General features: G+C 41.7%; 1 long non-coding RNA gene across 1 annotated transcript in view; it reads left to right on the top strand.

Annotated features, from left to right (window-relative positions):
- The window catches only part of LOC148902636 (uncharacterized), a 56,673-nt gene that overhangs the window by 18,040 nt on the left and 13,303 nt on the right, over positions 1-25,330 (top strand). Inside the window, exon 2 of the long non-coding RNA XR_016117686.1 lies at positions 3,547-3,602. This is a non-coding gene — a long non-coding RNA (uncharacterized LOC148902636). The remainder of the gene's footprint in view (positions 1-3,546; positions 3,603-25,330) is intronic.

The following is a 25,330-nucleotide window of genomic DNA, read 5'->3' as shown; positions in this document are numbered from 1 at the left end:
CTATTGTTGCGTTTCCCGTCCAAACTTTCTTGTACGCCGTACACATCTAAAAATGTGCAAAAATCGTACAGAATGCAGCAAAATACGGCAGGTTGACAGGTACAGTGATACCTTGGCTTACGAACTTAATTGGTTCCCAGACATTGAGTCAGGTGAAAAGTGTGTATCCCAAAAATTAATTTCCCATAAGAAACCATTAAAATGAGAATAATCCGTTCCCAGGTCCCCATAAAACATAATTTTCTACTAAATAAGCCTTACAACTGCACATAATATACCTTATTTTATGTGCAATAAATGTGCTATGCTATTGTAATTAAATAAATAAACCGTACTGTTTTATTTACCATTGTGATGGTCGTTGATGGAGAACAAAAACAGTCAGCTGCCATTTTCTTCTTAGGAGAACGGCCTCGTTCGCCAACGACACTTCACTCAGTGTGGCAGCTCCGTGTGTATCCCGAAAAAAAAAGTCCGTATGCCAAGATAAAATTTTCATAAATGTAAAGTTCGTATGCCGAAAAGTTCGTAAGCCAAGGGGTTCGTAAACCGAGATATCACTGTACATGAAACACTATCATAAAAAACAAACTTAGAATTCACTGAATGTCATGTTTGACATAATGTAGTGCACGAATAAGCGTTGGGACTGTCACTTTCATCTTGATTGTGAAGGTGTTGAGGATGGACTTTTGAATGTTATAGTTTAGGTCTCTTTAAAAACACAAGAGTAGCAAAGGGGCTTTCAAAGGATGCAAAAAAAAAGAAGCAAGTGGGAATTGGATGCACAGATTGCGAAAACCTCCCCTCGACCGGCCAAGCGTCACAAGCATCAAAGTGAAGACATTGTTTGGGAGGAACAATGGCTGCCGTCACAGTCGAGGAGTTTGTGTTTCGTTGTATGTTTGCACTCGCGGAATCCCCCCAGCGAAAGTGAAATCACTGGATTATCAAAGCAGCAGATGCACATCACACAGAACAATATCATTGGCGGCTCTCAGAGGGGACTCTTCAGAGGCTCGGCTCCCGCAGATAGAACTTTGAACAAAGACAAAACACGGCAAACTCGCCATTCGCTTCATTTATTTACTCGGTGACTTTTTAAGCGCTTCGTCGGGATAAGATTTTGATTGTCATTATTTGGTAGATCTACGAATTTGGTGAGAAGATGTGATTAAAAATGTGTGGCGGACCGTCATGGTCTCCAAAGTCTTCTCTGCAGGCCTAAAAATATCTGAATCAAAGACTGATGTTAATCATATTTTGTCCATGAATTCTTATTAGATATTTTCAAATTGTCTTTCAGCTTCCTTTTATTACTTTTCCCCTGTTGCGCTGCTTCAAGATGTGTGTTTTCGTATTTAAAGGACAACCGACATCATTTTTTGGTTGCCTAACTGACATGAGAATTTTTTATTTTTATTTTTATTTTTTTCATTTTATAGCATCTAAATACGCAAAATATGCCGTCTGATATTTTTAGTCAACTGTAAAACAACAATAAAATTGACTTAAAGTGTCCCAAAACTGCTTCAAAATGACCTCGGAGATGGAGAGTTTCAGAAGGTCCCGCCCCCTTGTTGGTGACGTCACGCCAGGACGTTTTGCCTTGCTCTAGAATCAAAACAATTGCTTCAGATTGGGAGAAGATGCTTTCTTGTTACTCATCCAGTTATGAATATGATTCAAATAGTTCCGAAGAGGAAAGCATAAATGTTTGCCATCGATTAAAGAAGTCCTCCCATATCAATTGAAGCCGTCTGGACTCCGTTGTAGCGTCCCAGAAAATGCACAAGATGGCGCCCAAGCTTCGTTGGAAATGGGCTGATTTGTCTGCTGGGAATTTGTGTCAACTAATATCAAAGAGTAGTCTTGGTGCAACACACAACGATTCACCATCGCGTTATTGATGTGTTTTCCTTCTAATTTCGCCATCAACACGGTGTACATCTTTGTGGCGATTCAACAAAAAGTGACCATGACATTTTCAATATGTCAGCCACATGTTAGCATGCTGCTTCTTTTGTCAACCCCCCCCTCAAATTAAGACTCCAATGGTTGGTTTTGTGCGTGCGCTTCTGTACTCGCAGCGACTCCTGATAGAAGTGGTGCTGTGGTGGGTGCCAACAAGGCAAGATAAATGACGTGCAGAATAGTTTTCCATCTCGTGCTGATGGGGTGTCCCCCCCCCCCCCCCCCGCCTTAAATATACAGTGTGTATTCCCCTGCAGAGTCGAGCCACTGTGGGAGTGTTTGCTGATGACCCGTTTATCATTTCAGCCTGTAATGAGCCTTGATTTATTTCCATTTCATGTGAGACCACTTGGGCCCACAAACTATAGCAATCGCTTTTCAAGATGTTCAAAATCATACCTCAAAATGAATCGAGAATGCTCATTTTATTTCCATGCACAGTGATACCTCGGTTTACGAACCCCTTGGCTTACAAACTTTTCGGTTTACCAACGTTACATTTATGACAATTTTTACCTTACGGACTATTTTTCGCGATACACACGGAGCGCCACAATGAGTGATGTGTCGTTGGCGAACGAGCCCGTTCAAGAAAATGGCAGCCGACTCAGTTTTTGTCCTCTATTCCCCGCCTCTAGTCTTCAGTTAAAGCCACGTGATTGGTCAAGAACGCAGGAGTGAGGGGAGGTGGTTTAAACATTAAAGAGACAGGCAGACGACGGAGAGAGGGTGACAAAATGGATAGAGGACAGTGAAATTTGGACTCGTTTCAACTTTGATAGTTCAAAGGCAGAGTGTAGACTGCAAGGTTAAAATACCCCATCAATCAGGCTCCACAAATAACCCGCACAAGCCATCTGTACATTTGATGCAAAAAGCTATCCACCCAGCTAAACAAAACACAATTGATGAGGAACTAGGTAAAATGATCGCAGAGAAAGCACCGACAAGGGATCATTCCCTGTGAGACTAATAAAGGCCAATCCAATCCAATTCCTCAAGATGGTGAAAGAAGAAGGCTACGTTCCTCATCAAGTGTTTAATGCCGATGAAAGCGGCCACTCCTTTCCATCAAGCCATCAACGACCATCACAAAGGTCAATAAAACCACTTTATTATATAGTACAGTTTATTTCTTTAATAATACCATAGCACATTTATTATACATAAAATAAGGTATATTTTGTGTAGTTTTAAGGCTCAGAAAATTAGAAATGTATGTTTTATGGGGACCTGGGAACGGATTATTCTCATTTTAATGGTTTCCTATGGGAAATAAAATTTTGAGATACACACTTTTTGCCTTCCACACTCTGTCTGAGAAGCAATTAAGTTTGAAATCCAAGGTATCACTGTACTTAACGCGCTATATCACAATGAATGAAATGTGGTGTGGTGTCTTATTTGAAGTCGAACTAAGATTTGATTTCAGCATCCGACATGATTTAATGCACTGAGTGTAATTGTGGCTTATCTTGACGTGTCGGCATGAAAGAAGTCACTGGCTTCAAAGTGCTCACAAAACAGACATCGCTGTCATTTCTTATCATTTTTATTTGATTGTCACCCCAGGTTACAACAATCTTCTCAACCACGGCATCGTCCACTGGTTTGCTGCGATCCTCAAGGTCAGTAAGCGTGGAAAAGACCCCGCGGCCTCCAATTCTCCCTTTTTAGGCTTCAAACAGCTGCACTCGCACCCGCGTATCCGCGTACACAATGGCAAGCAGTCCCTCTTTTGCTGTCAGGGAACAAGTGGCAACCCGCTGGGTGAAAAAGGCCACCGTCAAAAAAAAGCTCAATCGCTTTCAATTAAAACCACCACCCCCCTTTTTTCATGAAATTTAAACTGCCTTCTGGCTGTGATCGGACACGCAGATATGGATTTATTGCCCCACCGATAATATTTATGGTCTAACAGTCCTGTCGACGACATGGCGCAACTGGCCTTGAGCAAAGGAGGAGACCTGAGGTGACTCTTAAGACAGCAGGTGGCAAAAGGATATTGCGGCCGTTTTTACACTCACTCCAATTCCACGACAATCATTTCAAACAAGGAATCTGCATTCAAGACAGTCACATGATGATCACATGCTAATAGTGCAGCTAATGATAAAAATATTCATAATTATATAAGGAATATATACTGTGTATACATAGATATGTGTGTGTGTGTGTGTGTGTGTATATGTGTCTGTATATATATATATATACACACACATATTTATATATATATATATATATATATATATATATATATATATATATATATATATATATATATATATAAATATATTTAATATACGTATATTTTTATAATTGTGTGCGTGTGGCGGTTCGCGAGAGATCCGGTGTGACCCTGCTTGAAATGATTAGAAGGTTGAAGCCATTATGATCTCCTCTCTGCCTTTTGTATCTGCCGTAATGAATATTGAGGGGGGCATTTGGAGCACTTTGAGGAACTAACGGCCTTTTTAATCCTTTAATCCTGAGGAAAACCAATTTCACCCCAACACACACACACACACACACACAGTTTGAAAAAGGGGTGTTAGTGAATGTACTGTGTGTGTGTGTGTGTTTAACCTGCTCTCGTTAATTTCCCGGCCCATAGACCTGCTGATTCTGGAGATTAGCTTCATTAACATCACATATTGTTTGTGTGCGTGTGTGTGTATGTGTGTTGGGATCAATGTGCAGAATCGGAGCGGCGAAGGGTTATCACAGGCTGTAGCGGCTGCTGTTGGCAGCGGTTGAGCCTTGTGAACCAACCTGCTGTGACAAGCACTCCGATGACCTCCCGGAACTTTTATCCCCAAAATAAAATATTTGCTTTTGGAGCTAACGGAGGATAAGGTTTTACATTTGTCCGTCCAGTCAGTGTACGTCCCAGATACAAAAGGAGTTTCAAAACAAGTTTTTTTTCCAATATTTTGAGCCATTGCATCAAATACATTTAGATGAACAGGTTAGCGCTACAAAATGGCAACATTTGTAAAATAATAATAATAATAAGAGCCTTTCAAAACACTCAAGGACACTATATAGTCACAGGACATTTCTTCTGCGGGTGAGCAGCGGCAGCCACACACGCCAGCGTTGATATTTTGTGTAGTTTTAAAAATTAGAAAATTAAAAAGTAGAAAATTATGTTTGATGGGGATGTGGGAACGGATTATTCTCATTTTAATGGTTTCCTATGGGAAAGTAATTTTTGGGATACACACTTTTTGCCTTACACACTCTGTCTGGGTACCAATTAAGTTCGTAAGCCAAGGTATCACTGTACATGCTTCCCCCGCTACACCGCTTGTGTTTGGCCTTCTTAGTGTGAACCGATTTCGAATTACCGTCACAGCGCCGAGGACCGCATTTTAACACCGACATTCCAAAGTAATATCACATTTTACCAGCGTGATAAATAAAAAGCGAGCCGTCGTAAGCGGCATCGGTAGAAATGAAGCAAACCGTCGACAGGAGGAGGGGGTGATTGAGACGAGGGGCTCATGCAGAAGGCTGATAAGGCGTCGGCACAAGCAGGAATTATTTCTACGCTGCCGTTTCCTCCATGTTGCCTTCGCTGTGTATTTGTATGTATCGGCTAGCGCGCGAGTATTCGTCCGGGCGGCATAAAAGGCGCAGTATCGGGGGAGTTTTATCACTGAGACGGGCTGTCCTGAGCACTGGGGAATTGCGCTCAAAGACGTTGAATAGGTGTTGGTGTCAATAGGGCAGGACAGGAGAGGATCGGAGAAGAAAATGCACCAGGGACTCTCTCTCCATCCCTCTGTGTAAGGTGAGTCGGAGCATAATTAATAAGAAATAGGGAATGTGCAAGCGCAGATAATGTCTAATGGAAGAGCAGATAAGACAGAAAGGCTAAAAAAAAAAAAAAACGCAGTCCCGACATTGTCACATACGGTGATGCCTCGGCTTACGAACGCTTTCGCTCACGAACTTTACGCCTTATGAACATTAAATTTGCCAGAATATAATTTTGGCCTACGAACTAGTTTTCGACGGATGAACCGGACAACACAGCGCCACGGTGGCTGGCGGACTAGTTTTCCACACCCCCCCCCCCCTCTTGCAGTGCAGACATGGTTTGTTATCGAGTGGAGTATTTTGCTCTTATGGGACCGAAAAAAACCCCACCACAGGCTAGTGTTGAGCCGAATAGGACACAAAAGAAAATTACAGTCGAGCAGAAGAAGGAGATCATCGAAAAACACAAACAAGGTGTGCGTTTGTGTGACTTAGCATCCCAGTACCAGTATGCTAAATCGACCATTGCTACGTGTGGCTAAGGGTGTTTCTGTGTTGTCTAAGCAGGCAATAAAACAGGTTGAAAAACTTGTGTTGATCCGGATTACTGAAAAGCAGCTAGCAAGGGGCAGTCCTTATGGCAGGTGACTCTCCTTCCAAACATTAATTCCCTCCCTCCTCCATTCCATCAAGCCATCAACTACCATCACAAAGATGAGAAGGTTTCTTCAGCCGTCATCTGTACAAAAGTGAAGGTTTCGGACGTTTCGCCTCCTATCCAAGAGGCTTCGTCAGCGAAGCCTCTTGGATAGGAGGCGAAACGTCCGAAACCTTCACTTTTGTACAGATGACGGCTGAAGAAACCTTCTCATCGATGGACCACTCCTGTACGACTGAGAGCTTACACAGACGTACCATCACAAAGGTAAATAAAACAACATTATTATACGGTACAGTTTATTTCTTTAAATACAATACAATAGCACATTTATTATACATAAAATAAGGTATGTTTTGTGTAGTTTTAAGGCTTATTTAATAGAAAATGATGTTTTATGGGGACCTGGGAACGGATTATTCTCGTTTTAATAGCTTCCTATGGGAAATTAATTTTTGGGATACACACTTTTCACCTTACACACACTTTGTGGGAACCAATTAAGTTCATAAACGGAGGTATCGCTGTACGCTAGCAAGTATGCTAAATAACACGTGAAGTTTTCCACTTGGCGGACAAAAATTCAAAGTTTTGCTGTTTTTTTTAACACTTTTTGAGTGGGTGGGATGCTTCTTTTTACATTTTATTTCAAACCACTCCCTCATTCCACTTTGTTTTGGGGTTTGTTAGTGGGCCAGTGTGAGATCAGAAAGAAGTAATGGTATCGATTAAGGGCCTGCAATAAGATGATCAATCATATCTTGTGGAGTCCAGGGGGCCACATGTTTTAGCCTTCGCATTAATTCAATCTCCATTATTTGAGGTGAGAGGAGCTCTGTAATGGATTTGTGCACTCTAACAGAAAATGACTTTTTTTTTGCAAACAACGCATAATTAGCACAAAAAAAGGGTCTCGGCAAAGCAGACTGCTATTGTCATCTTAATGGGAAATAAACCCTGCGGCTTTCCAAATGATTTTTGGGAAGAAAAAAAACGCGGGATTAATAATGTGTACGAAAGCTTTTTAACATTAATTTATTATTATTATTTCAGAGACCGTTGATCAGAGCAAGCTGTTCCACTTGCTTTGAATGCATTTCCATCTCGTTCATTTCCTTTGTTGCCTTTTCTGCATTTCGCTTACTGCTGGCATGAAATCAGCAATTAATACGAAAAGTTACTTTGATTTCAGCACTGTGACAGCAGGCTTGCTAGCAAGGTCTGCTACGACTACATGCAGTTGAAAATGTGTTTATAGGACAATTTGACAAACCCAGTTTGGTTTCACAGTGGAGAAATTTAATAATACATTTCAACCCGTAATGACTCAAATACAGTGATACGTTGGCTTACGAACTTAATTGGATCCCAGACAGTGTGTAAGGCAAAAAGTGTGTATCCCAAAAATTAATGTCCCATAGGAAACCATTAAAATGAGAATAATCCGTTCCCAGGTCCCCATAAACCATAATTTTCCTAGTTTTCTAAGCCTTAGAACTACACAAAATGTACCTTATTTTATGTATAATAAATGTGTTATGGTATTATCATTAAAGAAATAAACTGTACTGTATAATAAAGTCCTTTTATTTATCTTTGTGATGGTCATTGATGGCTTGATGGAATGGCGTGGCCGCTTTCATCAGCATGAAACACTTGATGAGGAACGTAGCTTTCTTCTTTCACCATCTTGAGGAACGATCCCTTGGAGGTGCTTTCTCTGCGATAATTTTACCTAGTTCCTCATCAATTGTGTTCTGCTTAGCTGGGTTGATAGCTTTTTGCCTCAAGTGTACAGATGGCTTGTGCGGGTTGTTTGTAGAGCCTGATTGATGGAATATTTTAACCTTGCAGTCTACACTCTGCCTTTGAACGATCAAAGTTGAAACACTTGCTGTCGTCTTCCTGTCTCTTTAATGTTTAAACCACCTCCCCTCACTGCTGCGTTCTTGACCAATCACCTGGCTTTAACCGAAGACTAGGGGCGGGGAATAGAGGATGAAATGATTCGGCGGACATTTTCTTGTTAGCAGAACGGGCTCGTTCACTCATTGGGGCACTCCGTGTGTATCCCCAAAAAAGTTTGTATGCTAAGGTAAAATGTTCATAAATTTAACGTTCGGAAACCAAAAAGTTCGTAAGCCAAGGGGTTCGTAAACCGAGGTATCACTGTATGACATTATGTGTTCGAGTTTTGACTTTGAGCATTTCATTTTCCTCTTAGTCCCATCGTTTCAAGGTACTTTTTCCCCCTCCCCAACTATCTCCCCTCATCACAAAGAACTTTATTGTACGGTATCATATTCCTCTCAAGGTGAAAGACTCGCTAGCATTAACGGGGCTTCAAAACCGCTCAAGTAAACCGAGTTAAAAAAAAACGACTTACACAAGAGCTGAAGAGCAGGAACATAGTTTGGATATCACACCCCGCACCCCTTTTTGCCCCCGCCCACCACCAAAAAAAACATGATGACTTTCCTGTTAGGTAAACAAAGCTTCCTCGCCTGCGAGCTTAATACTCTGAAAAAGTGCCAAATCAGCCAGTAAGGATTCAGCGTGTGCAGGGGGGGGGGGGATTAAAGCTCAAACCGCGAGGCCGTGACAACTCTGTATGCAAACACAGTCGACGACGCTAACCCAGTCTCATATCACAATGCATAATCTGCTTTTGATGCCCTTTTTTTTTCTTCAACGCGGACACACATGTGCACACACGTCAGCACACTAGCATAATCTCTTCTTCGGGCAACTATCGGGGTGTGACCTCCATGGCCAGATACCTGCTGAGTGACAGGCAGCTCATCTCTGCACGCGACTACGACACATATACGGCCATATTTGCACATGCACAGGTGACATCTAGTTTGTGTATGAGAGATCGTGTGTTTGGTCAGCATGCATCCAAAACACAAAGTATACATTTTAGCTGTAAAACATGACCTCGCTTGTCAGATTAAAGCCTCGCTGACTCTTATCAGTCCCGACCTGATGTGACACCTGCTTACCACGATACGAACTTTCTATCCGTGTTCTATAATGACTTGGATCTCTTAGAACAGGGGATGGAAACCTATGGCTCATGAGTCACAGATGGCTGTTTTGACGCTGTTCATTTCCTGTTTGGGTTGCAGTTGGCGGAAAGCGCAATTTTGATTGGATGATACTGACCTAGGTTGGCTGAAAGCGCAATTTTGATTGGATGATACTGACCTAGGTTGGCTGAAAGCGCTATTTTGATTGGATGATACTGACCTAGGTTGGCTGAAAGCGCAATTTTGATTGGATGATACTGACCTAAGGTGGCAGTTAATGTCGAAACAGGTAAACGCCCCCTTTTAAATAAGCCTGACGAGTAGTCTTGGCTAGTCTTGTCTAAGTCTCGGTTAAACATATTTTTTCAATATATGTATGTTTAACTCATTCACTGCCAGACAATGTGCCAAAATGTGTCCACTCCGGTGCCAGGGTTTTTGTCATTGTCACTAGAATCCCAGGATATTTCAGGACTACATACGCTAATAGCTAGCAAGCTATTTCAGTTGGCGAATAAATTTGGGAATGGTAGTGAATGAGTTAACCAGCTGACGGAGTCCACAATCTCCCAACAGGGGGGCCCGCGTTCCGCTTGGCGTCGTCCCGAATCAGCCTTGACCTTATATCCCAAATTGCACCACTTTCACACGCTTCACCAAGCCGACACTTTGTATCTGCACCTGGCACACATCAGACGTGTGGACTCCGAGCAAATAGCCGTGCTAGCTCGATATTTGCGCAGCGTTTGCAAAAGCCACTTTTTCAGGCCATTCGAGGCGCTGTGCAGATGTGTATCATTGCGGGGGAATTGATCTGTGTCCTTCTGTGCAAAGGTTGGACCCTTTCAAAGGTTAATTGGAGCGCGCAAAATGAAGTGAACACTCTCTTGTCAAGCTTAAGGACAAAGTTTGTCCGTTTAATTTTATTTAACTCAATCACTGCCAGAGCATGTGCAAAAAAAAAATGTGTCCACTCCAGTGCCAGGGTTTTTGTCATTGTCACTCGAATTCCAGGACCCACAGAATATTGAGTTTTAGGACTACATCAACAGTTAATACAGCATAAGAACCTTAGACTCTCTTTTTCTCGTCAGAAAAAATAGTTAATTCCTAAATTAGATGGATCTGGAGTGATATGAGCTTGAAATGAGGGTGGCTGTCCAAAATACAATACATCCATATTGGTTTAGATAGTGCTTTAACAACAGCTGAAGGTGGAACAAAGCACTAACATGGAAAAAAGGGAAATGCTGCCCTCTTGTGGAAAATAAAAGAACATTGCAAGAGGCCATGGCCCGCGCTTTATCGGCACCCAAGCATGAAAAAAACAAAAGTCCTAAAAAAATCCACGTCATATTTTCAATTCCCAAATAGAGTTAATTCCCAAGTTATATGGAACTGGAAAAAGCTATCAACCCAGCTAAACAGAACACAATTGATGAGGAACAAGGTAAAATGATGGCAGAGAAAGCACCTCCAAGGGATCATTCTTAAGATGGCGAAACAAGGCTACGTTCCTCATCAAGTGTTTCATGCTGATGAAACCGGCCACTCCATTCCAACGACCATCACAAAGGTAAATAAAACAACTTTATTTAAACAGTGCGGTTTATTTCTCTAATTATAATGCCATAGCACATTTATTATACATAAAATAAGGTATATTTTGTGTAGTTTTAAAAATTAGAAAGTAGAAAATTATGTTTTATGGGGACCTGGGAACGGATTATTCTCATTTTAATGGTTTACTATGGGAAATTATTTTTTTGGGATACACACTTTTCGCTTTACACACTCTGTCTGAGAACCAATTAAGTTCATAAGCCAAAATATCACTGTATTTTACTTTTATGGCTCTCTAAGTCAAAAAGGTTCCCAACCCCTGCGCTAAATGAAGGATATTTTTGTTGTTTGTTTCTAATATTCGCACCTGCGACTTCCCGCCGAAGAATCGACCAAATTTGTTGGAAAGCACTCCTATTTGCAGTTCTGTGCTTCAAATCATTTATTTTTTCTCAGTCGCTGGCCTCTGAGCAAGAAATCAGGAGTAAAGAAACCGCCCCCCCCCCCTCGCTTTCATCTGAAGATGACCCACTTGAACAAGCAATACATCAACTCGCTGTCGACTTGACTTGTATGAAAAGTCCTCTTCGATTTTTTTTGGTCTTTGTCTCATCCCGGAAGAGAGAAAGAGAGACAGGTTTCTGTGATGGCGCGTCAATATCTGACCACAACATCGCCGCTAATCCGGCTTAGTTGACTTAATGATGCCACTTGTGGTGCGGCTAACGCTAACCGAGAAGTCTATAAAAGCCTTCCATTAAAATGCAAATGGCGGAGAAAAAAAAAAGCTCAGCGTCACAAACAACCGGGAGAATTTGACCCTTCTTTTCACTCTCTCAACTAATAAGTGATTGTCCGATTAGGACGCCCGATCGCAAGCTGTCGGGCGGCCTCACCCCGCCCGTCTTTCGCTGAACAAAACGAAAAAAGCGAAAAGTGGGCATCATTCCATTTCGCCTCAGCCCCTTTTTGCACTTTTCTCCCTGTTGTTGTCAGGAAATGAACAAATGGTTATCAATGTCAGTCAGCGGGGGGGCGGGGGGACATCCCATCTCTCAGCCAGGTTTTCTCCGCTGATACTATTTTATTTTTATATTTATTATTATTATTTTTTTCAGTGCGCGACAGGAAATGAAATTTCTCTGTGTCATATCTGCTCTCATCCTCCCCCTCCCATTGACGCTACCTTTTTATCAGGCTATCCCTTCGTGTGTGCGTATGGAGACGCCTCTCCAAACAGTGAAATTCTTTGCGGCAATAAGATGGCGTACGGATGATATACACACACACACACACACACACACACACACACACACACACACACACACACACACACACACACACACACACACACACACACACACACACACACACACACACACACACGTTCCTGTATCATTTTTTTGTGAGGTCCGGATAACTCCAGATAAGAATTGAGGACCACCATTGCGGATAAGTTTAGAGAAGAACTAGTGTTACATTTGAAGACAAAATGTCACCCCATCTCCTACTTCAACTTCTTTAATAAAGAATAAAAAAAGTGGATTTGAAACTGAAATAACAGCAGGAATGAGGTTTCTGAATGGGTACATTCAAAGTCCCCACCTCTGTAGTGAATTTGGTTAAAATATCGTTTTACTTTTTGTGGTATGATCTTTTTCCTCTCATTAACCACACACACACACACACACCCCTAAACACACCCAGTGAGTAAAAAGTGTATATATATATGTATATGTGTGTGTATATGTGTGTGTATATATATGTTTGTGTGTGTATATATATATATATATATATATATATATATATATATGTATGTGTGTGTATATATATGTATGTGTGTGTATATATATATGTATGTGTGTGTGTGTGTGTGTGTGTGTGTGTGTGTGTGTGTATATATATATATATACATATAAGCATATATATATATATATATATATATATATATATATATATATTATTGATTATTATTTATCGATGAACTCATTTCTATATGAAGACCTATCAATTGATTTTTGAAAAGAGTTTGTTTTCGTCCATATGATCACGGCTCGTGTCTCAGAAACGACACACTGTGCAGCTAAATGGATGCCATTTTTTTCGAGTTTTTCACATCCTTATTATCCCGTATACAAAATTATCCAACCAATCTCATCAAACATTTTCCATTCTTGGTGCAAATGGGTTAATTGTACAAAGCTTTCAACAACATGTTTTGAATACCTCAAAATATCGGGTAAGAAATACCTCCGTTCTAAATAGAGAATGTGAAATTGTTCATACTGAGATACCATTAGAACGTCCTTGTATTCTGATTTTTTGCATTTGAACTTGTCTGATATTGATTTGTCTCAAGCTAAGACAATTTAGCATTTGAAAAATAATTCTAAAGATGTGCCGGTTACATTGGTTTTATATTACTGACAGACAGAGCCGAGGGAGATTTGCAGTGTGGAATATTTAGGTGCATATTTTGTCCTATGGACATTTAGCAAAGGCCTGAAAATGTCCCATCCGTCCGTCTTCATTTGACCACCAATCGCCGCCGAGAGGCAAAATATACAAATAGCAAAAAATGGTGATGACAATAAAAACCAGATAGAGTGTTATCAAAAAAATGACGTAGTTGTCCATCAAACTACGCCCAATGCTCAAAATAGGATGAAAACTTTTACCTCTCAAGCTGTGGAATCGAGTCCCGACCGATCACATTTCAAATTGTCTACGTGCTCAAAGCACAAATCCACCCGTAAGAACGCGCTGACGTCTTGTTGGAGCGAGAGTGTTAGCTTAGCTTAGCTTAGCTTAGCTGTGAGTCAAAGTGGGGACGGGCCATGTGGGCAGCATCTGCCTGCAGTCATGCTTCGCTCACTTTGGCAACGGCTTTCCGAGCTTTTGGAGAATTGCGCCGTGTGCAAAGGAACAACAAGGGGGGGGGGGCACAGTCGATAATCGCAGGGGGTCCCTTGTCTTTCTTTAAGTCGGCATCAATCGCTCGACTCCTTCATGATGAGGAAGTTAAGAAGCGCAGATCGCCGATGGGTACAGTGAGGGACTTTGTGGTGACACGTGCACGTCTGCTACAAGCTAAATGTGGAAAGCAAACAAGAAGCTGGAGCATCCGTTGATGAAAAGAGATTGTTGCACAACTCCTCTCCCGTTTAAATCAGCTTCAATTCCAAGCCGCGACGCGACAGTTCTCATGCTCCTTTCTTCTCATGCATCCGCAGACCGACTGGAAAAATGCTGCCCATTACAGGCCCAAAAAAAAGCGATTAATACAATAATAATAATACATTTGATTTCTAAGCACCTTCAAAAACTCTCAAGGTCACTTTACAGTCACAGGATCAGTTTTTCTGTGGGTGAGCAGCGGCGGCCACATGCGCCAGCGTTCACTCAACCCGGAATAACTGAAATAGATAGAAAGTTAGCTAGCTAGCTAATAGATAACTAATAAATAGGTAGCTAACGAGTTAGATAGCTAATGTATAGCAAATACATAGCTAGCTAGCTAGATAGCTAGCTAGGTAGCTCAAGTGCTGGTCCATTCCCCTCACCTTGTGATGACTAACTAGCTTTTTTGGGAGGCGGGGCTTAATTCATGTAACACTACCCCCTGTTTATTATTAATATTAACAGAAAAAACTTAGCCCGTGACTGTCAAGTGACCTTGAGAGTTTTGAAAGGTGCTTGGAAATGAAATGTATTATTATTATTATTATACATTTCATTTATACGTGTATACGTTTACAGTTGCAGGATATTTTTTCTGCGGGCGAGCAGCGGCAGCCACACGCGCCAGCGTTCACTCAACCCGGAAGTAACATAAATTAAAAAGTAACAAAATAACAAATAATATGACAAGACAAAGACACAGGGAGTCATTCATTCTTCAGCACTTTCTGCACCCTCTTTGTGACATGAAGCAGTTCTTCTTCTTCTTACTACTACTTCGCATTATGAAGAAATTGTCAAAGAAAAGGCTGCCAAAGCAGGAATAAATGGCCCATAAATGCACAGATTTCAAATGGCCAATAAACAACACACTTTGCGCTTCTGTTATATTTCGTCCATTTTTTTGTTCTTTTTCAGGATCATTTGAATGATTTTTGCGTCTCGTAGTTTGTTTGAGCCACACACGATTTTCCTTCCTTTCTCCTTGTGGATGACACTCCCTAATTTGGTCGTCCTTTGTCTGTCTTCTGGCTCTCCAATTGGTCCCATTAACTGTGATGTGTCACGACATTCCCGTCCGTCGCTTGCTCGCCACAACCACGGCCCAGTCGGACACATGGTTGTCATGGAGGTTGCCAGGGCGGGATCGTTACACTGGTGCGTGCGTGTGATCTCCAAACCACAGTTCACCCTTTGGACAATGGTCCTCTCTGCTCCGCGCCAGGATTAGGTCATGGCACCAAGCGGCGACACAATAATACCAGTGCCTGTGAGGGGTTGCGACCTGGAAACGGAGGCCAGGGGGGTCGGTCAGAGATAGCAGCTTGGCCTCACAGCGGGGAAAACACCTTGCCAGTGTCGCCACGTCGCAACGCGTGAATGTCAGTGTCCTTGGCGCGATTGACTTCCTGCTTTTCTTCTAATCTTACAAAAAACATCGATTAAAAGGTTTCTTCAGTCGTCATCTGTACTTCTTCGAAGGTGTCGGACGTTTCGCTTCTCATCCAAGACGCTTCGTCAGCAAACGAAAGTCTTACTGGTAGTTTTGGCCTCAATCGGCAGTACATATGCACCTAAAAGCTAGCAACCACTCATTTGACGACAAGGAGGTTAAAATCTTAGCCAAAGAAAATAGATGCTTTGAAAGGGGAGTAAAAGAAGTCATTTTCATAAAACAGCAAAATCTTTCACTAAATCGACATGGTGGTGTGAGGTTCAATTTGGATCGTTCGTACAATAGACTGTAACATAGTCATGATGATGAGGTGATACCAGGGCAAATTGGGCAATCAGGACAGTCGTTCGTCAGGACGATAGAAGCGATCAGTGGAGCCGCAGGGATTAGTCCTCTGCTCCCCCCAACCTGAGAGGAGGGACCTATCAGAGCAGAGTCCGGCCCCACCACGTCTGGACAGTAGGGATATGTATATATATATAGGGCCGAAACTACCAGTAAGACTTTAGTTTGCTGACGAAGTTTCTTGGATGAGAAGCGAAACGTCCGACACCTCAAATTTGTACAGATGACGGCTGAAGAAACCTTTTCATCGATGGACCACTCCTGTATGACTGAGAGCTTACACAGAAACATGAAAACCCGAAATGGAAAGAGAATAACAAGGATGGTCATGTGATTTACGACGCGTCGGCCTTCTCTCGTGAATGTGTGGCAAGTTTTTGATTTGTCACTTTTGCGTGTCTTCTTTGAGTTGTTTTGACTCAGGGCGAGAATACATTTCTAAGATTAGACATCTGTATTTAGCCACTTGTGGTATCTAACTCCACATGGAGTCAAAAGAGCCCAGCCTTTTCTTATGAAACATCTGCGTAAGCTCTCAGTCGTATAGCAGTGGTCCATCGATGAAAAGGTTTCTTCAGCCGTCATCTGGACTTCTTTTAAGGTGTCGGACGTTTCATTCCTCATCTCAAAAGCTTCGTCAGCCAACTAAAGTCTTACTGGTAGTTTCGGCCCTATATATATATATATATATATATATATATATATATATATATATATATATATATATATAGTAAAGTCTCGTTATATCGATATTCAAGGGAGTCCGAAAAAATATCGATATAACCGGGACTATCGATATATCAGACCCTGTTTGCATGTAATTTTCTCCGTGCATGCATAGAAATAGTATCGATATAACCGGGACTATCGATATATCCAATATCGATATAACGAGACTTTACTGTGTATATATATATATATATATATATATATATATATATATATCCCTACTGTCCAGACATGACGGTGCCGGACTCTGCGATGATAGGTCCTTGCTCTCAGGTTGGGGGGAGCAGAGGACTACTCCCTGCGGCTCCACTGATTGTTCCTATTGTCCCCCACTAACGACTGGCCTGATTGCCCCAGAGAGGGATATATATATATATATATATATATATAGGGCTGAAACTACCAGTAAGACATTAGTTCGCTGAAGAAGCCTCTTGGATAAGAAGTGAAACGTCCGACACCTTCAAAGAAGTACAGATGACGGCTGAAGAAACCTTTTCTGATGAAAATAACTCAATGGATAGTTGTAATTATTACGGAGCGATGTATCACAGTGAAGCAACTTTTGATCCCAACTTTCAAAGGGACATTTCTTGACTAAATTTAGATGAAAATGTGTTTGTCGCCTCAAAGCCACTCATTGACGCAACCGTAGCTACCATTTAGCCGCTTGTTGTTTTGAAGAAGAAATGAGGCCTTTGTGGTCACGTAAAGTCCATTTGGCTTCGTTTGAAGAGGACAGATTCTGCCCAGCAGGTGAGTCTGTGGATAATCGTGACAGGTTGCGAGCATTGGCGCGACACGACAATAACTCTAAGTGAGCACTTTCAAGGCTCCTGGGAAGGGAATCAAACGCTGTCAACCATGTCAGAATTTCAGCGCTAGCCTTGTGAAAGACACTCAAATGTAGAAAAGGGGCGAGAGGGTGGGGAATGGACCCTTGCAGTCTCTTGACCATGACTGGTGAAAGAACCGGAAAGCAGACACTTGAAATGGAGGACTCGTGACCATTTCAAAATGGAGATCCGGGCAAACACAATTCCTGTTAATAAATGCGCCGGAGAATGACACTCAACAGGTGTTATAGACAGACTTGATTCATTTTTTTGGTCATCATCTTAATGGTTGACTTCTCTTTCCATTCCATACTTTCACAATAAGATATGCAATAGTTAGCTCTTGACAAAAGATTGCCACAAAACCTGTTCGTCAATTAATTCAGAATCAGAAAACCTTTATTCGTCCAAACATCCAAACAAACATTCGTTTGGATATTTGCATACTCGACACGGCAGCCAATCGGAAGCCTGTTTCGTGCTTCGGACTGTACCGTGACTGTAAAGTGTACTTGAGAGTTTTGAAATGCGCTTAGAAAGAGGAGTCCATGTAGCTTGTAGCGCTTTGCTTTATTGAATACAACAAACGTTTCATTTGAAAACATTTTTTTTTTTTTCTCCAGAAGAAGTTGTCGGCCACCCGTGTGTGTGTGTGTGTGTGTGTGTGTGTGTGTCTGGGGGTTGTCCATATGAGACGGCCCTCCATTTTGTCCCATCCACCAGGCTGACTGATGACTTTCCCTCCAGTGCGCCGCACAAAAGAGGATTCTGTGTTGAAACAAAAGCTTCTAATTGTGTCTTTGGGAAAACGCCACTTGGTCTCCGTCCCTCGACTTCTTATCCAGAAATAAATTGGGGGGGAAAAAAAATGAAGGTATGTTTTGATGTCAAGACGACTTTTCCATCCATGTCATCGAATGCCTTTTATCAATGGATTCCAGACGACAATGCTGCTCCACTCGCACGCCAAGCGCCTTGACTGACTCCATAAGACGTGGTGGCAAAACGTGTCACTTTGAAATCGTCCAAGGGCACCAGCAGTCTTCTGACGGTGATGGATGGTAAACGCTGGTGGTCCGTTGTTGTGGAGGCAAAACAGCCGCGCCATTTGGTCCTATTGTTAGCCTTTTGTGAAGGGAGGGCTATTGAAGACCAACCCTGGCTCTTTGCCGGAGGTCAACGAGGTTTGATGACGCTGTAATGGCCACAAAATGACTATTTGAAGAGGTGAAGAGAGATTCACCTGCTTTATTTTCGCATTCGCCAAACATATTTTACATATAGGGGGACCTCTTAAAGGGCTACTGATGTCTCCGGACAAGTTGTGTCCATAATTTGTAAAATGGCTTCATATGACTTCTACTGAGCGTATTTGACAAAGATTCCAGGGCATATAGCTATATTTTACATTTTAAGACTCGCACTGAATATTCCGGAAGTCTTGTTTTTGAGTTGGTGACGAGTCCTCACGTTACGTCACTGAAGGAACGCCCCTGACTGAAAAAAGGACACATTGTAGCAGTCCTTCCATCACGTCAATGCTTTTTTTTTTGCTGTACTTTGGTCTGAAAACTTCGTGTTGCACCAAAAAGAGGCAGAAGAGGGCGACAAAGCTCCAAGTAAGGAATTAATCAGGTTGGGGAAAGGGGCTGATTAATTCCTTACACAGAGCTTTGTCGCCATTTTCTGCCTCTTTTTTTTGGTGCTACATTTCCCCCCCTGAAAATGCCCAATTCGCAGCTCAATTTTTTTGCAGATTTTGGACACTTGAAGTCATTTTTATTGATGTTTTGCAATTGACTAAAAATATCATACTGCGTGTTTTGGGTATTTTAGATGCTATAAAACGTTTATCTGATGTCAGTTAGGAAACAAAAAAGTGATGTCGGTTGTCCTTTAAGTGCCACCTATTTAAAATTGCATTTTCTGTATATCTCTCTCTCTTGTTTCTATTTATAATTGTATTTTATTTATTGTATTCTACTTGTGATTGTATTTTATTGATTATAGTACCTATGCTTGTCTGTGACTGTAAGGTGTCCTTGAGAGCTTTGAAAGGTGCTTAAAATGTAATGTATTATTATTATTATTATCTCTTCTTGGAGCTAGAATGTCCCTTCCTCAACAATACAAAAAAAAAAAAAAAACCCAAAAAACCATCCCATGAATGTTGATCTGAACCTACTACAATAGAGGCCCCCCCGCTGGGCCTCTTGGTCCCAAAGGACTTCCCTCAAGGTCTCTTGTGTGTCCTCCATCACTCTTAAGGCAGTAATTATTTCTTCGTTTTCAATTTGCGTCTGTCACTGTGTGTCCTGAAAGGATGGGGACTATTTTCTGACATGAGAAATTGATCTCTTTCATGAACATTTTGTCCCATAATAGCAAAAGTATCCTTGATAACAAACCACGTCTGCACACAAAGGAAAGGGGTGACGAAAACCAGTCCGCCAGCCACCGTGGCGCTGTTCGACCGTGTCGTTTGATGTTCGTACGCCGAAATCTAGTTTGTCAGCCAAGAATTTATTGTTTGTGAGGCAAAAAGTTTGTGAGCTAAAGCGTTCGTAAGCTAAGGTATCAATGCATATGCAGAAAAACGTTTTATAGCATCTAAAATACCCAAAACACGCAGGCTGATTTGTCTGCTTGGAATTTGTGTCAACTAGTATCAAATAGTAGTCTTGGTGCAACACACAACGATTCACCATCGCGTTATTTATGTTTTCCTTCTAATTTCGCCCTCAACACGAAGTTTTCAGACCAAACAAAGTAGCCAAAATGCATTGTGTGTCGCTTTCTCGGTCAGGGGCGTTCCCTCCGTGACGTCTCGTCAGGCATCGTCATCAACTCAAAAACGACTTCCTGCGCTAGACTTAAAAGGTAAAATCTAGCTATATGCTGTGGAATCTTTGTCAAATACGCTCAGTAGAAGTCATTCCAAGTGATTTTACAAATTATGGACACAACTTGCGTGGGTTAATTTTCTTCAAGTGACAAGTTATTTCCTGGCCGATGACACCCTCTTGTGGACGTGTAGTAAATCACACCGCACTCGCAGCTGCGGAGTGATTCAGACATAGCACTACTGAAGGCCTAGGCGTAACACTGATTAAATCTAACGTCGGCATCGCTTGAGAAACGGCATTAAAAGTGAACCCTTCATGTCAATGTGTTTTCTTCTGAACGTCAACAGTTTGAGCATCGTCAAATTTCGATGTTGTTTTGCAGCTCACTCTGCAGAAAATAGAAACAAAGCCTTGGGAGTTGGCAAAGCAAAGCGCATGCAAAGAAAGGCAGCAGCACCTCAAGTTACTCCATAATTACAAGACAAAAAAAAGCCATAACACGGAACTAATAATAAAGAGGCACGCTCTGCCGCCTCGCCAAGCAAATCGACATGTCTATCCATGCCAAAGCGGCAACGTGAAGGAATGCAAAAAAGTCCCCATCGCGTCTTTTGACTTCTGCTGCGACGGCGTGCGAGACATTTTATTGAAGAGGCTATTTTTGAGGAAGCGTCCATCTGTCAAGCGTGCACCAATTCTGCTCTCATGTAGTCGATCAAAAACAAGGACCAAATGTCAGCCCTGCGTTTATTGCAGCCAAAAGAGGCTTGATTGAGGTCTCGTTCGTGTGCCGAACATCAACAGTAGAAGAAGAACACGTCTGTGTAAACTCTCAGTCGGACAGGAATGGTCCATCGGTGAGAAGGTTTCTTCAGCCGCCATCTATACTTCTTTGAAGGTGTCGGACTTTTCGCTTCTCATCCAAGAAGTTTCGTCAGCGAACTAAAGTCTTACTGGTAGTTTCGTAGGTGTATATATATATATAGAGAGAGAGAGAGAGAGAGAGAGAGAGAGAGAGAGAGAGAGAGAGAGAGAGAGAGAGAGAGAGAGAGAGAGAGAGAGAGAGAGAGAGAGAGAGAGAGAGAGAGAGAGAGAGAGAGAGAGAGAGAGAGAGAGAGAGAGAGAGAGAGAGAGAGAGAGAGAGAGAGAGAGAGAGAGAGAGAGAGAGCCGAAACTAGCAGTAAGACTTTAGTTTGCTGACGAAGCTTCTTGGATAAGAAGCGAAACGTCCGACACCTTCAAAGAAGTATAGATGGCGGCTGAAGAAACCTTTTCATCAGTAGAAGAAGAACTTTGACGCTACGACTAATGCGAGGTGGTCCAAGCCTGGAAAGACAAGCAACGCGTTACAGGGATACCTTGGCTTACGAACATAATTGGTTCCCAGACAGAGTGTGTAAAGTGAAAAGTGTGTATCCCAAAAATTAATTTCCCGTTGGAAACCATTAAAATGAGAATAATCAGTTCCCAGGTCCCCATAAAACATCATTTTCTAATTTTCTAAGCCTTAAAACTACACAAAATATACCTTATTTTATGTATAATAAATGTGCTATTATATTATAATTAACCGAAGACGCCATTTTGTTTTTTGGAGAACGTGCTCACTCGCTCTCTGTCTGTCACCCCACCACCTCACTGCTGCGTTCTTGACCAATCCCGTGGCTTTAACCGACGACTGGGGGCGGGGAATAGAGGACAAAAACAGGCTCGTTTGCGAACGACACATCACTCATTGTGGCAGCTCTGTGTGTATCCCGAAAAATAGTTTGTATGCCAAGGTAAAATGTTCATAAATGTAACATTCGCAAAGTTTGTAAGCCAAGGGTTTCGTAAACCGAGGTATCGCTGTATGTAAAATGATTTGGCATAACCTGGGGAGATGGCTCTGCTGTGAATACGTGCGCGCTCATACGGGAAATGTTGCCGGCTTCATGTTTAATTAGCTTTTTCGTCGAGCGTCGATGAAGAAAACAATTGGTCTTAATTAAAATTTCCTCATGCCGTGGTGTGGTTTCATAGCAATAAACTCATATCCCACCCTGTGCATAATGAGCATGCATGACGTCAATTTTACATCCTTTACTACAGTGGAAAATAACCTCGATAAAATGTTCCTTACCAGCTAGCAAATCCGCCATATTTTTCAACTTCTAATTGAATATTGAAAACATATTATACCAGAGCTAATGGGGCAATCAGAGCCAGAAATATAGAACATTAGAGATAATCAGAAGTACTGACGTTCCCCAATTTATGAACGGTCGGTACACCTTTCATCACTTTGCTGCTGTGAAATGTAAATGTCTCCACTGTGAGACTAATAAAAGCAAATCCAATCATGGAGGCAGCTCCGTCTACGAAAAAAAGTTTGTCTGCCAAGGTCAAATTTTCATAAATGTAACATTTGTCAACCGAAAACTTTGTAAACCGAGGTATCACTGTCTATATAGGGTGAGAGTTACCAGCACAACTTTAGTTCGCTGACGAAGCTTTTTGGATGAGGAGCCCAATGTCCGACACCTTCAAAGAAGTACAGATGACGGCCGAAGAAACCTTTTCATCGATGAAAATAATTTAAAAAATAATGAGAGTTCTGATTATGTACCGAAATATTATATATTATTAAATGTCACAGTGCCAGAATCAAATGAATTTAGTCCATTGCGATCAATCGATTGATTGAAAAAAAAGCTATGCTATGCTCCGACAATCTTTTTTTTTTTTTTCTCCGAGTGCAAATGTGAACACCCCCCCCCCCCACACACACACACACACACTCTCCATCGGGAGTCTTCGGCAATCAAAATAACAACACGAGCGCGTGACGAAGGAGAAAGTGTAAATATGGCGTCTATTTGAGAGGTGCTGAGGCGAGGCGCTCGCCTGAAGATGTGCTTCTGACGACCAAAGCATACACACCAATTCAGTTTAATATGTCGCTTTTCCAAATGGGAAGTGAAGCAGAACCCTTCCTGCGCTCCCAACAGAAGGCTCGGGTGTATTTGCAGATGTGTGTGTGTGTGTGTGTGTGTGTGTGTGTGTGTGTGTGTTTGTCTCCGTGACCACATTTGACTCTATTATTCAGCTTGTTCATATTCATATTATTGCTTGAGAATGAAAAACACATGGAGACCCTGGAGGACTATAGGAGCTGGTGATCATCATTATTGTTGTTGTTATTGAACATTGGAAGCTAGCGACATGGGAAATAACTTACAAACAGCCCGTAACCCAGGCAATCGTTGAGTTCCCTGATATGAATGCTTATTTTGATTTATTTTTTTTACCCCCCCAACATACATATTTAGCACAATTAATGAAGCGAATGCTCATCAAGCAGATTAAAATAAACATTAGAAGCTTAAAGGTTACACATTTTTGTTCGTAGTATGTATATCGTATTTTCTGATGGAAAGCAAAACCTTGGCTTAATTGGGAAAATTGGGTATCCCAAACATTAATTTCCCATAGGAAACCATTAGAATGAGAATAATCCGTTCCGAGGTCCCCATAATTTTTTTTTACTTTCTAATCCTAAAAAAAACTACACAAAATATACCTTATTTTATGGGTAATAAATGTGCTATGGTATTGTAATTAAAGAAATAAACGGTACTGTGTAATAAAGTCATTTTATTGACCTTTGTGATTGTCGTTGAAGGTTTGATGGAATGGAGTGGCCGCATTCATCAGCATGAAACACTTGATGAGGAACGTAGCCATCTTGAGGACTGATTCCTTGTAAGCTTTGGCCGCTTTATCCTCAGAACTGGCTGCCTCACCATGACGAATGACACTATGAATCCCTGTACGACGCTTAAAGTTCTCGAACCATCCGTGGCTAGCCTTGCAAAAATACGGGACATTTATTTGAGTGTTGTGCACAAAAAGGGGAGTATTTGGGCCGCTTGTACGAGTGGGTCCATCAAATTTAAAAAAATGGAATCCCAATTTGTGGACTCGCATCAAACGGGGTGACTGTTAGGGTTAGCATTAGTGCACATTCTATGACAGTTACAAATATCAGCCATGAGAGACACCAGATGACGCGTCTTAAAAAAGAATGTGTACGGGGAGGAATGCGATCAATCTTTCCATGGCACGCCGCAAATCTACTGTGATTTGACGTAAAGCAAATACAAATGTGCGTGTCGATCTCGGGGATTCTTTACCCCTGGTTACAAGTGCAAACGCCAACAATGCAGCATGTTGCCAAGCTGCGCAAAACATTGAGACATTTTAGGGGGCACAGATATATCTAGCGATCTAGCTATCTCTCTACTCTCGAGCTCTCTAGCTATTGCTCTATCCCTCTGTCTCTCTAGCTAGCTCTGTAGCTATCTATCTCTCTAGCTCTCTATCTCTCTATCTCTATCTAGCTATCTCTCTTGCCCCCCCCCCCCCACCCCTTACTGCTGCGTTCTTGACCAATCACGTGGCTTTAACCGAAGACTGGGGGCGGAGAATAGAGGACCAAAACAAGCCGGCTGACATTTTGTTTGTTAGAAAGGGCTGGTTCGCGAACGACACATCACTCATTGTGGCAGCAACGTGTGTATCCCGAAAAATACTTTGTATGCCAAGGTAAAATAATCATAAATTTAACACTCCACCAACCGGAAAGTTCGTAATCCAAAGGGTTCGTAAACCGAGGTATCACCGTATTTGGTACAGTAAAGTCTCGTTATATCGATATTCAAGGGAGTCCGAAAAAATATCAATATAACCGGGACTATCGATATAGCCGACCCTGTTTGCATGTAATTTTCTTCGTGCGTGCATAGAAATAGTATCGATATAACCGGGACTATCGATATATCCGATATCGATATAACGAGACTTTACTGTATTTTAAAAACTATTTTCAAGCATTATGATTATTTTTTTCTCTAACAGGAAATACCTTTCCAGCAATTTCCTCACTGCTGAAGATGTAGTTCTCT

Source organism: Hippocampus bargibanti, linkage group LG01 (assembly GCF_051943395.1).
Source record: "Hippocampus bargibanti isolate YZ-2025 linkage group LG01, ASM5194339v1, whole genome shotgun sequence".
Classification (NCBI taxonomy): Eukaryota; Metazoa; Chordata; class Actinopteri; order Syngnathiformes; family Syngnathidae; genus Hippocampus; species Hippocampus bargibanti.
Note: the sequence above shows the minus strand (reverse complement) of the source record. Positions and strands in the feature narration are given on the sequence as shown.